The following is a 17,872-nucleotide window of genomic DNA, read 5'->3' on the forward strand; positions in this document are numbered from 1 at the left end:
TAACTGTGTGTAGTGGTTAGAGTGCTGTAAGCAGGAGCTGGGAGATCCACATCTTAGTCCCCCTCTGAGAAATGGATCTCAAGAGATGAACTTGGCAGCAGAAGTCTTCAGCTCAACCCACTTCACAAGATTTTTGTGAGGATATGGTGAAAAGCAGGAGACCCACTTACACTGCCTTGAGATTATTGAAGGAATGATGGGATATAATCCAATAAATAACACAAAATAAAATAAAATAAAATAAGAGGATTGCTGTGGTCCCGGAAATACTGAATATGCTTTAAATTAGGAAAATCTTGTGCAAAATGCAAATCAAAGACAAGTCGAGGAGAATGCAAATAAAAAACAAAGTGAAAGTCTGGAAGATGCAAATGGGGAACTGGTGAATCGGATTACAAATCCTGTCACGTCTTCAGACGCCAAAACAAGAGAAAGTGAAGAAGAGATTTAAAGAGAGAAAAATTCAGCTAGAAAAGGGGAGGAAAGGTGGGGTGGGGAATAATTTGCTCAACAGCAGACTACGATTCCCAGCAGTCCATGGGACCAGCCCTCTCTACCCTGCACCTGCTGGAGGAGAGGCTTTGTTCACCAGTGTGCAGAGAAAGAGAAAGCAAAGAAAGACGAGAAGTTTTCAGCTGTTCATTCGGTACTGTGCTGGTTGGTGCTGGACAGAGGAGGCTGAGGATGAGGAGAGCAGTGGGCAGAAGAAGAAGATAAAGTAAGTTAAATATACTTGCCAGATTTACCTACAATGGGATTATAAGGTCAAACAATAGTGTTGATCATTCCACTCCACAGAGGTTCTTGGTAAGAGTGGAAAGAGACAGGCCCCTTTGCCTTACAGTGAGTTTTTCTGACATGTTGTGGAAGTTGTACGACAGGCAGTGTATGCACGCTGCATGTCTGAAGTTTCAGGGGGTGCCTTTGCATTGAGTAGCTTGCATGTTGGGCCAGAGTTCAACAGATCAAGCTTCCCTGAGCCCCAACAGTTGGGTAGGTTTCTCTCCTGTGGTTGGGGACAAGCACAGAAGGAAGACAAAGTGACCATCTTAGCATGTTTTCTATGTAGTGTTGCTAGGTAACTCTAGGATCCTATTTCAACCCAAAGTTGTTAGCTCTCTAAACTTTTCCTTGCATAAAATGTATGTGAGAAGGTTTCAGAGAAGAAGAACATATGAGCCTGAAGGCATAATTGCAAGTATTATTATTGTTTTCACTGTTATCATCATCATCATCATCATCATCATCATCATCAATGTGGACACACACTGCATTTTGTTCAAAGGTGCCATAGAAGGAAAGATGGAGAAAAGCTCTCCCCCGCCATACCTGCCTCTTCCTTCCATGAATTAAAATGCTATTATTATTGTTGTTATTATTATTAATCTAAAATAACTTTGGAAAAAGAGCAAAACAGCAAGAAAGAACGAGTTTGCTTTCCCTTCCCTTTCGGCTAAAAGTTTGATTAGCCGGGACGCAGTTAATAGCTTTTCATGGTTCATTAGTAGCATTCATAATAAGGCCCCCGGTGAAATGCGCCGAGGCTTGCGTGCCAGAGGATGGTTCTCCAATGGCGGGAGGGAAGGGGGAGATTTCACATTGGATGACTTTGGGGGGGCCTCCTTCATCTTAGCCTGCAAAAGCGACTACCAGGTCCTGTGGCAGTTTTTGCAGGATGATTGAGATTGCTGTGGCACATGGTGAAAAGACATCACTCCTTTCCTAAGTCATTTAGCAAAGTGTAGTCAGAATATAACTGGATTTCACAGTTCTGTCATTGCACTGTGCATGGATGGAATATTGCATTCATCAGGGGGAGTGACACTGGTGTCTTCTGTGTTCATTCACTGAAACCTATGCTTTTAACATACATAATATATGAGATTTCTAGTCCTTAAGGCTCTTAGAAAACATGTAGAGCAGGGTTTGGCACAGTCTCCTGACCCAGAGGGGGTTGCCAGCAGTCAGTAGAAAGGTTTCAATGAAGTACACAGCTCATTGTCCTTGATTTCCATCTCTTTTAGTAACCACCAGACCAAACTGCTTTTCTGGGGAGAGAGGGGGGGAAATATCCTTTCACCTTGTCCATTCCACCCCCGCTATTTTACACAACAGCTAGACATTTTGTTCTGGGTGGGGTCAGCCTGGAGCCAGGTAGCAGTTGATTCCTACCTGGCTGGCACAGAGATTGTTCTTTGGCAGCAGGAAATTGGCTTAAGGGCAAAAAGTCTGGCACCTGAGTAAGGCCTACTTGGATTTAATATAAGGTGTCAGGTTGGTCCCACGAGATTGAAAGATGCAATGGCCTTTGATGGATCTCTGGCAAAGAACTATGCAAGGTTCAGAATTCTTTAGCAGATTGAATGGCAAATGTGCTAATGCTTGCCTAGAAGAGATAAAGAGCTGGTTAGAATAGACATTGGACGGTAGCCTAAAAATATACAAAGGAAAGACAGTGATAGGATGGCATGCTGTATGAAATATTGCTGTTAAATCACATCAACAGATTCCCTCTTATTCTCAACTGTGAAGAAAGCCATCATGGAGTTTCTTTAAAGAGGCTGACCCTTACTTTTTAAAAGTTATTTATTTCTTTTAATGGCTCAGTTGTTTAACAAGTAATTCATTACTGTTACTTATTATGCTGTTTTTCAAGCAGCTTGTTACATTGGTCATTGCTTCTTTGTTATGTTTTGCTAGGTTTTTTTTAAAAAAAATTAGGATTGGTTTTTAAAAGGCACAGAACTATAGAAAATCCTATCAAATGGATTTAATATGCTCCCAGTCCAGAAGTGGAGAAATTGCAGCCCTCAGTTTTTGTGTCACTTTTTCAGCTACTTTGAAAACACCTCCAGTTCTCTCTCCTCCACCCACTTTCCCTTTTCTTCCTGGACTTACTTCAGTTGCTGCAAAGTGAGTTCAAATTGCAAAAGTACAGTAGTTTGCACTCAGTTAACTCAGTGGGGGAAGAAAAGGGAAGGGTGGAGTCATGCCCTTCCCAGTGGGTTCAGCAAACACTAAACTACTGCAGCTTCCTCCAGCAGATGTCTTCTTTTTCCTAAATAACTATTACCATCTTGACCATACTTGGATGTTGCTTGGCCACACACCCATCTAGATTTTCATCTGAAGGGTATGACAAACCAGCCCCAAGGTTCGTGTGTGTGTGTGTGTGTGTGTGTGTATGTGCATGTGCCTTTGAGTTGCCTGTTGACCTATGGCGACCCTATGAATTTCACATCATTTTCTTAGGCAAGGAATGTCAAGAAGTGGTGGAGCTAAGAAAATACAGTTGACCCTCCGTTTTCATGGGGGATCTGTTCCCGACCCCCCTGTGAAAACAGAGGTTTGTGCATATTCAAGTTTCATAGGCTTGAATGGAGTGTGCTCCCGTGTGCGCAGCCCGGATACGTCCGCCAGGCATGCGTGCCATAGGAAATAGTGGAGGTCGCCCCTCCACGGGTATTTGAGGTTGCTGATTTGAGATCCGTGAGTTAGGAGGGGTGACTGTATTCATTGGTATTCATTGGCAGTCTCCCATCCAAGTACTAACTAGGGCTGACACTTCTTAGTTTCCAAGATCAGAAAGGATCTGGTGTCTTTAGGGTACTTGGGCACTTGACTCCCCTACATAAATCAGGAATTGTCCCAAAACATTACAGAGAGAAGGATTTTGTCTTTCAACACTCCACAATTCTCTGTGTGATGAATTACATTTTTAAAAAACGTATACCCTGCCTTTCTCTCTGTTGTTGCTTGGCCACATGCATCCTGCTTTTCACCTGTGAAAAGTCAGAAGGTATGCATTGGGAATGACAGGAATTGCAGTCCAGTACATCTGGAGGAGAACATGTTGTGTAAGGATGGTTGAAGTCTTCCCTTTACTTTATCAATGTTTTTGTGTGGGATACCTTTGCAAATTTGGGAAGTGAGGACAATACTTATGGAAGCTAAGCTGAACCACTTTTTTGGCATCTGTAGCAGTAAGGCAAAAAGGCAAACTCGCTGCCAGTTAAGATATGATACATTGCAACCGTAAATTTGCCTGTGTGATGTTACTGAAACAAATGAGAATTACTGCAGGGACAACTTCATTTCAATAATGTTTTTCTTTTAAAACTATCTTGCCAGCTTGTGCCACAAAGGTCAGATCTCTCTTTTTCCCTGCTTGCCACACTCACTGATGATTAAGCTCTGCCAATTTACCTTGCCTCATGGTAGAGCCGGCTCTGTTCCCAGGCAGAACTACCGGTAGTATGCCAGCAGGAACTGGGCCAAGAGAAGCTGCAAAGCTACATGACACGGGTGGCAGCCAAGGAATCTGAGAGCTGAGCTGAGTCACTGAAGGCACCGCATCTTTCTTTCTCTGGGACAATGAAAAACCAAAGGACCCCAAGAGACACTGAGAAAGCAGCACGGTCTGTGCCCTTCCTTCTAAATGGTTGGGATTGGGAAAGGGGGTGATGGGGATGGATGGATGGGTATATGTACAGGCGTCAGGGACTGAAAGAGAATAAGTGGCTTTTATAGATTTGCCTGGCAGCCGATGGTATGTAAACTGAGCAGTCAGCAGCTAGCTATGATTTTGGAATATCCTGTATGGATTGCTGGGATGTGTACCATAATTATCACCATCCTATCCTAACAGCGAGAGGCAATATGTGGTGTAGTGGTCTATGACTCTGGAGACTAGGGTTCGAGTCCTGAAGTGGCCATGTAAACCCACTGAGTGACCTTGGACAACTCACCCTCTCTCAGCTTCAGAGGGTGGCAATGGCAAACTCCCTCTGGAGAAATGTGCCGTGATAGGGTGGCCTTAGGGTCTCCATAAATAAAAAATGATTTGAAGGCCCACAACAACAACAAACCTTGACAGAAAATATTACAGTTCTCTTGGCCCAGCTTCTCTTAGCCCAGTCAAGAATGGGGAGGTCAGCTGTCAATATCAGTTTATTTTCTGATGTTCCATGATCACTGCTGCTATTCTGTTACTTCAAAATGGCTGCCCCACTGCACCTCTTTGCCAGTGCTGCCTTTTTGGAAGATAGGGAGTTCAGAGGAGTATCTTCAGCTTTGCCATTTTATGCAGCCAAAGGGGCTTTGTGGCGGAGAGTTTGAATCAGGCAACACAGGTCTGTAGCAGTTGAAGGGAGATGTGGCTTCAGCTGTGATAACACAAACCCTGATGCTGCCATCACGCCATGTACCCGACTACACAGTGGGTGGCATCGTGGCACTCCTCTGGTGCTGCGTCCAGATGACACAGCACCAAAGGAGCTTTGACCAATGGCTATGGCACCCTTTCTGCAGCGCAAAAAGGAACCACGTTTTGCTGCTCCTTTTTGCGCTGTGGAAAAGCCAGATCACGGCCTGAATCCAGTGAAGAAAGAGGCAACTGCAAGCTGCCCCTTAAGGGTCATCTGTTCAGCCGCTTAGTCTAAGAAACAAATTCTATGAAATGTATGGGGTCACCATACATGAACATGTGATTTGAAGCACATACACACACTAGATCAAAACGAATGTCTATAGAAGAGATATTTATTCATGTCAGTGAAGTCAGGTATTTTGAAAAGGTCTTTGGATGGTCAAGGGGACACTCTTTGCTTCTTTAAAAATGTGGGAAGACAGCTCTGGTGCACTGAAGGCCCTCCTACCCATTCTGTAGAGTAGAGCCCTTGGATTGTGCCCAGAGTTTTGTCCCGAGGTCACCATGTGTGTTCATGCTGGCTAAAGTGTTCTTGGAGTTGTGATCCAAGCTTTAGATTTACCAACTTGCTTCCACCACTGTCCCAATAGTCTTTGTAAAAAGGAATTCTATTCCTGGAAAACAAAAACAAAACACAAGCATAGAAACTTGAACAAACAAAGCATGTTCTTGTCACAGGAAAGAAATAAAAGCCACACATCTACTAGTTTGCAAAATGTGATTGAGGTGTATAATATTTCGCTGTTCTCTTTAATGCAGCCCCTGTGTTTTGTTTTTGATGCTCTTATTCAGTGTGACAGGACCATTTCCCAGTGGACTGTGTTCGTGATGCAGATTCAGATTTCTTATGACAGTGTTTAAACCCGAGTCTGTTCCAATCAATGGTCATTTATTTATTTATTGTATATATAACCCAGTTCCTGCCCCTCAAAAGTGGAAACATTAAAGAAGTTCACAACATGGCTGATTTTTTTTTTGTTTAAAAAAATCTGGTTAAAACTCATAACAATAGGGGGGAAATGTTCACTGTTGTTGTTACATGATTTTGAACTGACTCCAGCTTATAGTGACCCTATCCCAAGGTCTTCTTCTCGGCAAGGTTTACTCTGGGGAAGTTTGCCATTGCTTTTTGGAGAGAGTGAGTCATACCCAAGATCAGCTAGTGGATTTCCAAAGCTGAGTGGAGATTTGAACCCTGGTCTCCTAGTCCAGAATTCAAATCACCAAATGCTGCTGGCTTTCTAGTGTTTTAAAAGGTGCCTGTTTCTGTTACTCATTATAGTGTAACTTGTTTCATTACTTCTCACTCTGCTTGTTATTTTTTCCATTACTTTCTGTTACTTTTTTGAGAGTTAAGCCTTTAAAATTAAGAGAACAACAGAACTGCTTTTCCTTTGGTAAAAGAAGCAGAAACTGGAGAGCATCTAATGCAATCCACAGATGAAACAAATTTCCAGATGCTCAGAAGTGTGCCCTCCATCTGTCCCAATTTGGCAGGGACTGTCCTGATTAATCAATAGCAATAGCAAGTACATTTCTATACCACTTATCAGTGCACTTCAACACTCCCTAAGTGGTTTATAAAGTGTAAGCTCAATCCTCTGTTCTCCCACTTTTTAGTTTGCTTTGAAAGTGCCTTGATTTCTCTCTCCTTCTTTCACGCTCTCCTTTTGCTTTCAGTTTACCAATCTGAGTTCGAAGTCTGTAAGTAGTTAATGAGAGCAAGGGCAATGTAGTGGTTTGAGTGTTGGACCTGGACTCTGGAGACCAGGGTTCGAATTGCTGCTCAACCATGGAAGCCCATTGTGCAAGTCACATACTCTCAGCCCCAGTGGAAAGCAATGGTAAGCACTCTCTAAACAAAGCTTGCCAAGAAAACCCCATGATAGGTTCATCTTGGAATTGCCATAAGTTGGTGACTTGAAGGCAAACAACAAGAACAACTCTGCAAGGGGAGGGGGATGAAATCTTGCTCTTCCATGTAGGCCCAGGCAAAAGCAAACTGCTGCATCCTCCTCTAGGATGTGTGTTCATCCCCATATATAACTTTTGTCATCTTGACCACAGTCTGATATGGATTGGCCAGCACATGCCCTCCTCCTATCTGTGAAGTATAGGAGAAAGAAATTGGGACATTTTAGAAATAGCTAAAACTGGATGCAGAAGATCCAACTGGAGAAAAGTTGTAAAACTTTTGAAAAATAAATAGAAGAACATGTGATTATGAACCCTAAACTAAGAGTTAGAAGTTGAGAAAAAGAAAAATAACTAAAATTGAATATGAAAAAAGCAAACTGATAAATAGTGAAGAGGACCCGGCAGACAGAACTTTTTGTAGGAAGAAAAAACAAAATTAAAAAGACATAATAGGTATGAAATGTAAGATATACATTTATGTTTATAGCTTGGGCTATAAAGAAGAATCTCAAAAATGCTAAGATGGAAGTGAACTAATGGTTTTATAATTATTTAATTTTACATTAAATGGGAAAGATGGCAAGATTATCAACAACCATTATTGTATATGTTTGTGTGTGTGTATCTTCTCTCTCTTTTTCAATAAAAATAATAAAAAGTAAAAATAAAAAGTGGCAGTTGGAGGGTTATGAGTTGCTTAGCCTTTTCACTGTCTTTAATTTTCCTCCCTTCATCTTTCAAATCACTTTTCCCACACACGAACTCTGAAATTGGAAGTGAGCCCAGCTTGGAAAAAAGTGCTATATAGGTATATTTACTACGTGGCATGATAACGCCACACCCATGCACTGTTCCTATATATATTTGTTTCTAAGCAGAATATGTTCTGCTGAGTTCAAATGGATATGGCCAAGGTGAGAAAAGTGGTGTATCCACTCTTCACAATCACCACAGTTTGTTCACTGTGTTTTTACAGAGCATCCAGACAACTTCCTCATGTAATCATTTTAGTCGTGGTTTTCCATCTGTTCTTCTGCTTTTTCTTTTTTTCCAGACTGCAAGAAGTTTCCATTTTGGGAAAGGTGTGGCCCAGTAGCAAAATCTCTACTGCAGGCGTGGACTGTTTTTAGCGCTGTTGTCTTTCCAAGAAGCATGATTTCCATGTATGCCATGATATATCAGGCAGGTAAATCCGATCTATATTTGCAATACCTTTCTAGAACCTTTCTGATGGCTATCATAAGCCCGTGTTCTTTAATATTTAAAAGAACCTTTATTATTGTAAAAGCAATAACCAGTGTTTCCTGTACATTTCAAGCTGTAAGCAATATCAGAAGATACATGCATTCATTTCACCATTTTATCAAACTCACAGCTGCTTGCTTTTGCATCTAGTCCCTGCCTGCAGATCATCAGCAATAAATAAGAATAATGTCTCCTCTAATATTCAGTATGATGGCCTCTTTGGTTTTTAAATTGATCTGTACAATTGCTCTTCTGGCTCTTGTTGTTTGCTTGCTAAGTCATTCCTGACTTATGGCAAACTTAAGGCAAACTTGTTATGGGGTTTTCCTGGCAGAAATTGTTCAGAGGAGGTTTGCCTTTGCATTCCTTTGAGGCTGTGAGAGTGCAATTTGCCCAAGACTATTGGGTTTACATGGCTGAGAGGGGGATTCAAACCCTGGTCTCCAGAGTTGTAGTCCAGTATTCAAACCACTCTGGCTCTCTTCTGGCTATATAGATGTTAAAATAAATATTTGCATAATAGTACTTAAGCTTGCCAAAAAGGGTGGGCATCCATTTTCCCAAAACTAGCACTTATTTTTTAGTTCGGGTCTGATATTTAATACTGGGTCACTTCTGATGTTCTGTTTTTACTGTCATGAACCTCTTCCAAGCATATGTGTGTTTCTTATGTGAGTCGACCCATGGCAACCTTGTGGATGAGACATTTCCAAGCCCCCCATCCTCCACTCTTCTGTTTAAGTCATGCAGATTCATGTCCATGACTTCTCTGATTGAGTCCATCCATCTGGCATGCAGTCTTCCTCTGTACCTGCTTTCCTAGCATTATTGTCTTTTCCAATGATTCTTGCCTTCTTATGATGTAGCCAAAATCCAACAGCCTCAATTTAATCATCTTGGCTTCCAGGGAGAGTTCAGGCTTGATCTGTTCAAGGATCCATTTGTTTGCCTTTTTTTTGCCATCCATGGTGTCCTCAGCATTCTTCTTCCCCACCACATCTCAGAAGAGTTGATTTTCTTTTTATCTGCTTTCTTCAGTGTCCTGCTTTTGCATCCATACATGGTAAAGGGAAATTCAATGGATTGGATAATTTTAACTTTAGTGCTCAGTTATATATCTTTTACACTTTATCAAGTTCTTTCATCACTGCCCTTCCCATTCATAGTGTTCTTCTGATTTCTTGACTACAGTCTCTGTTCTGATCAATGTTTGATCCAAGGTACAGGACATCTTTAACTATTTTGATTTCCTCATTGTCTAGTTTGGATTTATGTAGGTCCTCCGTAAATGTGGATCATTTAAAAACATAGAGATGTGGTGGCTCAGTGGTTACGATGTTGACTCTATCAGTTGCAAGATCGACAGGTCAGTAATTTGAGACCCCATTACTAGTCCCAGCTTCTGTCAGCTTAGCAGTTCAAAAGCATGTAAAGGTGCAAGTAGATAAATAGGTACCACTTTAGTGTGAAGGTAACAGCATTCTGTGCAGTCATGTTGGCCACATGACCACAGAGCCGTCTTTGACAACACTGGTTCTTTGGTTTAGTAACTTGACAACCTTGTCAAAGGGGCAACCTTTGCTTTTACTCCTCCATGGTCATAATTTTGGTTTTCTTTATGTTCAGTAACAAGCCTGCCTTTACACTTTCTTCCTTGACCTTCCTTAGGTCCATGATGTTTTCTGCTAGTAGTAAGTTGTCATCCACCTATCTTAGAGGTCATTCACACTTTATTTTTAGGGCTACAATGAGAATAATCTCAGTCACACATTTCAGTTTTGTTGTTCACACTATGGAACCATATCTCTGCACATCTCTGCAAATTCGGTTGCTCACACATGGTAGCACTTGAATAAAGATGGAGCCAATAGTACAAATGTATTCAAAGCATGTTCAAGGCATGCAGAATTTATTCGCATTGATGAATCACACAGCCGAGAATCCAAAACTGATGTTGAAAAAACAACAACATTGATTATCCTGGATTAAGTGGGATTTTTGGCAGTCCCCCCCCCCAAAAAAATAAACTTAATCAGATGCATTCAAAATGCATGTGAACAACAAAGATTCAACCCTGTTTCTACCTGGATTATTTTCACTGTCTGAATAACCCCTTAGATTACAGGGGTTTGGGGAGGGTAATTAATCGGGAATCATGTCTCCCGCGATCTTATGGAGCTGAGTTCCTCTTTTTTTATGGAGCCAACTGTGATGGCATGTTGGAAGGGCCCAAGAGCTACAGAATTCTCCCCCCTCCCTGGGTGAATTCTTACACCTCTTTACTTTTTGAATCAACTTCACTGAAAGCAATGGGCCTTTCTCATGAAGAAATATGCATGGGATTACTTTGTAAATGAATGTGCATTATAGCTTTCATTTAGTTATGTCTGTGTATTCTGACCACAATGCATTTCTGGTCACTACCATTTGAGCGGTATTGTTGGTATTGTTCTCATTAAACATTTCAGAGCTACTCATCCAACCACAAATTTATTAAAAGCCGTAATGTTTTATTAAATAAGTCTTATATTTAAAATGAAACAATAGGGCTTTTTAAAAAAACAAAATGATTGAATTGTAAATATATATTTTTTCTTGTGAACTGTATCTTCCTCAGTATGGCTATGCCTAGTGCTGTAGATGGAACCATTTGTCTCTCTCTCTCTCTCTGTGTGTATGCATATGCCTTGAAGTTGCTTTTTGACCCCACGAATTTCGTAGAGTTTTCTTAGGCAAGGAATACTCAGATGTGGTTTTGCCAGATCCTTCTTCTGAAATATAGCCTACATCATCTGGTATTCATTGGTGGTCTCCCATCCAAGTACTAACCAGAGCTGACCCTGCTTTGCTTCCAATATCAGACAGGATCTGGTGTTTTAGGTTATTTTGGCTGCTTTATGATAGCATCATAGCAGGAGCTTTTAAAATTACTTTTCAAAACAACTACTGAGAGTTAGCATTCTAAGCCTCCCCAAAATAGATAGCTATCATTACAGTTGTGGGTTTTGGAAAGTAACTCTTTACTTTTACATTATATGAATGTAATTATGATATGCTGAGAACCAACAGAACAGTGGCAGAGCAGAAAGCACCACCAGCATAGTAAAACTGTACTGCAGTTGCACACACAGCAATCCCCATTCAGAAAACATGACTTCTGCTTGTGCAACAAAGTTCTCACTGCTTTATTGCTCAAACAGTGAAACATCTGTGACTTCAACACGAACATCTGTGACTTTAAGTGGGTCCTCTATGAAGAGTAAGGTCGAGATATAAATGAAATGAAACTGCCAAACCACTTGTGGTATTCTGGTGTTCCATGAGCAGTTTGACATACAGCTGGCCCTCCAGATCCACAGATTCTTTATCCATGGATACAACCATCAATGGCTTGAAAATATTTTTAAAATATATACATTCCAAAAGGAAACCTTGATTTTGCCATTTTATGTAAGGGGTGCCATTTTACTATTCCATTTTATTTAATGGGGCTTGAATATCCATGAGTTTTGATATCAACAGGGGATCCTCAAACCTTACCCCAGTGGATACTGTAATAGGATCTTGAGCTGACTTTTTAATTATATAAAACAACAACAACAACAAATAATTACAGTACAAGTATAGTTACTCTAAAAAAAAAAAAGGAGAAGCATTATTCCTCATTATACCACAATTGTAATGTAACTTTGGTATGCCTTAGCTATTTCAAAAAGGGGAAAGGCTATGCATAGTGTTTTAATTGTGTTTTGAAAGTGCACAGTTTTATTGTCATTGTTTTTAAGTATCCTTTGTGAGACGCCTAGGGTCCAGTTTGGAAAAGGGCAGCATATAAATAAAATGCATAAAATAATAAATATTAAATAAATAACTCATTCATTAGAATATGCTTGTTCCTAACTCTGAGCAGAATGAAAAACCACAGTACTGTATACTAAATAGCAGTACTTAGAGGAAATTTCTGTTTTGATTACAAATCTCAGAATCTACCACCAACATTCTCAGTTGGCTATGCTGGCTGGAAGATCTGGAGATTTGTAGTTCAAAAGGGTAACATTTTCAAGTTCTCCTAAATAGTGTGGAAAGTCAGCTGCATTTCCATTTACAGCCAACTGTGGAAGAGCAATACTAATACTTAGAGCCTGGAAGCATCATCGGACTGTTGACTTAAAAGCATTCAAAAACTGCTTTCAGGGATCTTCCACTTTCATAATGGAAAGGTAACTTCTGTAACCACAGATGAAGAGGAAATAAAATGAAGGGAAATAAACAAAAAGTTTTAATAGAATATTCTGTTGGATTATATGGCCATCTTTCTCATGGTACCTTGTGGCCCTCAATGACAGTCACAAGGCAGAAGAGAAAATAGGATGGAGGTTGATTTCAACCGCAAACAAACACTCATGGAAGTGTAGTAGTGTCATGCTCAGCCAATGACACGCAAAGCCATCCTTCCTGCTTAAGGAAAGAAGATCTGCTAGGGAGTTGCTCCTGTTGTAAAATGACTCTTTTATTGCACTTTCCCAGACTTAAACAGGACATGTGATGGGGGGGGGGGGGAAGGCTGAGCTCATGCTGATTCAAAGAAGAAATGTTTTGGACCCTTTGTCTTTTGTATTAGGTACTGTAGTTAGTGGTTACCTGGATCAGGGGCTTAAGCTTTCCTGGAAATGGGAACTTTCTACCTCAGAAGCCCATCCTCTAATCCAAAAGTTGCTGAGTTCATTTCAGTTTCAGGACATGGTTGAAAGAACCATTTTCATCCTCTCATGGGCCTCCTAGAGATTGATTGTACAGTCAGCCCTCCATAGCAACAGATTTATTAATCCAGATTCAAGCATTCGCAGCTTGAAAATATTCCAAAAAGAGATTCATTCCCAAAAACATATCTTGATTTTGCTATTTTATACACCATTTCATTATGCCATTGTATTTAATGGGACTTGAGCATCCATGGACTTTGGTATCCATAGGGGGTCCTGGAGCCAAACCCTAGCAGATACCAAGGGCCCACTGTATTTCCAGGGCAGATTCTAAAATTTATTTTTAAAAGTAGATCTGTATCTTGCTTTCCCACCAGAGCCCTGAAAACAGCCTACAGTGTATGTAAATAGGAAAGTACCAGTAACAAGCAATGAAGGCTGCAATGTTGTAGTATACAGTGCTGCTGATCTTCATCCCAGTTACACTGTTCCACCCCAATAGACCAGCAAACTGTGATCATTGAATACTCTCAGGAGATTATCACATGGAGGGAAAGAAGCAGTTTGAGGAGTACAATTGCGCTGCGTATTATCACATGATGTTACGCAAAATCTGTAGCCGCAGTGGCTGTAGAGAGCAAAACTTCATTCACGGGGAACTCCTGTGAATTCATTCATGATAGCGGGAATCAAGCATAATTAAGAGAGTGTGGAAGTCAATCATGCTGTATTACTGCTATTGAAGAAGCAACTCAGGTTACCCAAAATGCATTGCGGTGGTTGCAATCCATTCTTATTGCCAAGATCGGCTTTGCAGTGGCTTTCAGTGTTCTTTTGAGCTGTGGAGCACAATTGAGTTAACGTGATTAAAACAAATGTGTTGAAGTAATAAATTTTATTTTGCTATCTTTATTCTTTGCAGTTCGGGAACATGATTAGCAGACATGCGCAGTGCACCAATGGCTGAAACTTCCATAATGGCAAATATAGAGGATATGTCCTTATGAACAAAGAGTAGAAAGGCATCTGTGACATCTCTTCGAAAGGCTAAAATAGGCACAGTAGCTTACCAGGAACAGGTGCTGGGATTCAGTAGGAGGAGAGGATGGGGAGTTTTTGTGGGAAAAGGACAGCTGGAGCATAGCATACTTCCAGAAGCACAAAGAGCGTACATGTGCATTGCTGCAAGTTATCTCACTAGGCAGGAGTTTACATGCTCCATCATCTGGGAATAAGTAGGAAGAAATCAAGAAAAAAGCATTTAGTATATACCATCATGGTGTAGTGGTTTGAGTATTGGATTACGACTGTAGAGATCAGGGTTTGATTCTTGTCTAGGCAGTGGAAACCTACTGGGTGACCTTGGGTGAATCACACACTCTCAGCCCCAGAAAACCCTATGACAAGTTTGCTTAGGACTGCCATGAATTGGAAACAATTTGAAGACACACAACAACATGTTTCTTTTAATGCTTTGCTTCAAATTGGAGTACCAGGCCATTCCATTGTCAACCATCTTCATAATGGCAGGGATAGATCTTGGAAAAGGTACTTTTGTGGAGTATAGCTGATTGAGGATTCTGGGAGTTGGAGTCCCAAAGAGTAACTTTTCCAAGTCTAGTCATGGGAGAGAAGCTGTCCTTGGTGATAATGAGAACTCATCATCCAATGCAAATTGCAGTTTTGTGAGTGCTGTTTTCATCTGTGGCACCCATGAAAGGATTAGGCTGCCACTCCCTTCTCCCCACACTCTTGTTCAGGTCACCATCTCTACCACACACACACCCTGCCCAGTAATTGCAGTTTTCAAAAGAGAGAAACACAACATTAAATTGTATACCTGTATTTAATTCAAAGTTATACATTGTTTGTCTCCACGTTTTCTGCTCAGATCCTGTTCCAGAGGTTAGGGAAGTAATTTTTCTAGACTATAGCTCCCAGAATCTAGCACCCAGAATCCTGCAGATACCATAGCCAGTTGTCTAAAAATAAAAGTACAGTTTCCACATTTGGCTGTGGCATAGCAAAAGGTAATGGTGCAATTAAAGGGATAGAATAGAATCATAGACCTTAAGCAAGATCAAACTCAGTCCCACTGGCTCCTTCCACATCTCTTTCCATATTTTGATTCAGGCTGTGATGCCAAAACCTCAGTAACCTTGTGATCCAGGGAGCAAAGTCCATCTTCCTGCAGACTTGCCACCTGGCACAAACCAGCCAGTACGTGATGTTTTATGCATCCTCATATACCTTCTCTCTCTCATGACTGCTCAGCTGTTAGTGTTGTAAACCCAGAACATACCCAGTAATAAAATAACCAAACGTCATGCCAACGTCTTCAATGCTCCTCCCTTGCCTGCAGGAAAAACTTAAGCAACTCATATTCTATTTTCCTGATGCCCCAACATCAAAAGTATGGCCCAGATCCACCAGAAGAGGAAAGTAATTGGGTTTCCACTCTTGAACCAGACTTGGCAGATTAGCTGATCCTGTGCCACTTTCTGAGACCATCTGAACCACAAAGTCTTTAATCATAAAAAGGCCTTAATCAAAGAAAAGTCAACAACTGCAGGTATCTGCCAGTATTGGATGATGCTTCTAGTAGACCAACAGGAATAGGCACCTGGTGGATGAAGGAACAAAGGTTAATTACTACCCAGTTTCCCTGGATATTATATCCAGGTTTGGGACAGAAATGGGACCTTGTGGGTTACAGATATGGGACAGACAGACTCTGGGCACGTCTGCATTGGCAGAAAAACTCATACCCACCTTGTACCTGCAGCACATTTTTCTGGCCCATAGTAACAAAACTCACTATGGCAAGCCAAGAGTAGCCTGCCACACATTTTTCTCTTTCAAATGTTTGTTGGTGTAAAATGGCAATCCTGAATGATCATGTGTCCTGTATTACACAGTATTTTTGGCCACATGCTAACTACAAATATGATCATCTGGATTTTCCAGGCAAATGTGGGGTGAAAGGCAATTCATTCTTAATTCAATTTTTGGTGAATAGCCCTGCATTGCCAGTAAATCTTCATGAACGTTGTGAGCCTGGGTCACACTGGCTATGAGGTGAATATGGGTATTGGGGGGATAGTGTAGACATGCACAGAGGTTGCAGCTCTTTTTCTTTTTCTTTTGTTGTCTGCTGTATTCTTTTCCCCCTTTTCTTTTCCTTTCTTTTCTTTCTTTCTTTTGGTTAGGAAGGACTACATATCTCAGAACTCCAGCCTGTATAGCCAGAGATACTGGGAGCTGTAATGAGAAACAGTAACTTTCCCAAACTCTGGGCAGGAACAACAGGGACTTATGCAAATGTTTTCTCAGCTTTGGGCAGGAGTCATGGGTTAATTGTTTAAAACAGTTTTTTAATCTTGGCACTGAGACAGCTTTCAACAGTCCTGCCTTTCTATCTTTCCCAGGTGTGGAGTAAATTTAGACCCCTGCGTAAACCTCTGCTACCCAGGATCTGTGCTGCATTCCAGTTCTGCATGATAGCTATAACCTTCCCGTGACACCAGCCAAACTGGACACATCAGCACTGGAACAGCGAGACGTAGGCCAGAGCTTTTCTGTGAATAGCCATCCACATTTCCTCATCAACCAAGAGCCAACAGCATCTGCCCCAACCCCGGGTGGGCTGCAGAACCAGCATGATGCAACCACCCTCACTGGTGGGTACCATCCTGAGAGTAAGTTCAAGTGCATCTCTTGATAATTAGATGATGGACTGGGCCTATGTCCTAAATATGTTGACATATTCTCCAACTGTCCTGATTTGGTATGAACAGTCTGGATTAATTCTTTGATGTCCCACTTTTTCAGCTGCCTTTAAAATGTCCCAGTTTCTCTCTCCTCCTCCCATTTTTCCTCTTTGTTCTCAGCTTACTTCAGTTGCTGCAAATAGAGTTTGAAATGCAAAAGTAGTTTGTATGCAATTAACTCAGTGGAGGGACAGAAGATGAGGGGGCAGAATATTGCCCTTCCCTGTAGAGTCAGGCAAATGCAAATTCCTGCAGCCACTCCTAGCTTACCTGTTCTTCCTTGTTAATAGCTTGTCTGTTCTTCTTCGTTAATAACTTTAACCATTTTAACCACACTCGAATGTTGTTTGGCCACATATGTCCCAGTTTTCATCTGTGAAATGTGGGAGGATACACATCATTTTTTACTTTCTCATCTCTCAAAAGCAACTTTAAATTGTTAATTTAAAGGCACAGTACCAGCCAGCATTTAAACTGTGTGATATTCCTCCTCCACCATTTAGTAAGGTCACATCCCTGTAACTATAAAAGCAACTAAAATGTTACCATTACACTGCAGAAGGAATGAAATTATCCTTTGCCATATTCATAATGCAATTTAGTTACACCTTCGTAACTAGAAAAAGGAATTCATTTTAAGCAACTGATTTTATAACTAGTTACCTTTCAACTTACTTCTTTTTACAGAAGAACAAGAGGTCCTTAGATGCAAAGAGTTTTATAGATCAGGACCAACACTTTGAATTTTGTCCAGAGGCCAATCACAACCTATACTAGTAGTAGACAAGGATGGTAAACGTAGATTTCAAAGTGGAAAGCAAGGGAACTAAAGACAGGGCAACCTTTGAATGAATGTCATAACATTTTCTATGAACAACTCAATAAAGTTCATTACTGTATTTTAACATTTCAGTCCCTTCACTTATATTATCTCTGTAATCCTTTTAACAGTATAAAACAGGTAAGCCAGTGTTATTATTTCTGCATTGCTCACTGAGAGCTGAGATAACAGCTATTTGCCTAAAGCT

General features: G+C 40.9%; 1 long non-coding RNA gene across 1 annotated transcript; it reads left to right on the plus strand.

The window, feature by feature from the left end:
* Positions 1-564: 564 nt before the first annotated feature.
* On the plus strand, positions 565-16,653 carry LOC121935480. The gene is made up of 3 exons (XR_006104804.1): positions 565-718; positions 8,181-8,312; positions 16,503-16,653. It is a non-coding gene; the product is annotated as an uncharacterized LOC121935480 (long non-coding RNA).
* Positions 16,654-17,872: the final 1,219 nt, after the last annotated feature.

The sequence above is a fragment of the Sceloporus undulatus genome, chromosome 6, assembly GCF_019175285.1.
Source record: "Sceloporus undulatus isolate JIND9_A2432 ecotype Alabama chromosome 6, SceUnd_v1.1, whole genome shotgun sequence".
NCBI classification, from domain to species: domain Eukaryota; kingdom Metazoa; phylum Chordata; class Lepidosauria; order Squamata; family Phrynosomatidae; genus Sceloporus; species Sceloporus undulatus.